General features: G+C 30.8%; 1 protein-coding gene across 1 annotated transcript in view; it reads left to right on the top strand.

Moving 5' to 3' along the window:
* The window catches only part of LOC119585848 (maestro heat-like repeat-containing protein family member 1), a gene marked incomplete in the record, with an annotated part of 26,167 nt that overhangs the window by 13,060 nt on the left and 12,870 nt on the right, over positions 1-237 (top strand).

The following is a 237-nucleotide window of genomic DNA, read 5'->3' as shown; positions in this document are numbered from 1 at the left end:
GTGAAGAGGCATCAGTGATAGTAAAGAGAAAATAGAATTGTGTTATTTATGAACAAAATTTTACAGACATATAACATGCTGTTATCATAATTTTATGCCTTGGTCAGAAAAGCAGAATACAGGTCAACCTTCCCTAAATTTAACTGTAGTTACCTATTAGAATTCAGACAAGGACTCTCCTAACCTGAAGAAGAATAAACTTGATAAAGGTTTTATTATTAGAATAAAATACCAAGC

This window comes from Penaeus monodon, chromosome 20 (genome assembly GCF_015228065.2).
Source record: "Penaeus monodon isolate SGIC_2016 chromosome 20, NSTDA_Pmon_1, whole genome shotgun sequence".
Taxonomy (NCBI): Eukaryota; Metazoa; Arthropoda; class Malacostraca; order Decapoda; family Penaeidae; genus Penaeus; species Penaeus monodon.
The sequence above is the reverse complement of the archived record's forward strand: the minus strand, read 5'-3'. Positions and strand labels throughout refer to the sequence as shown.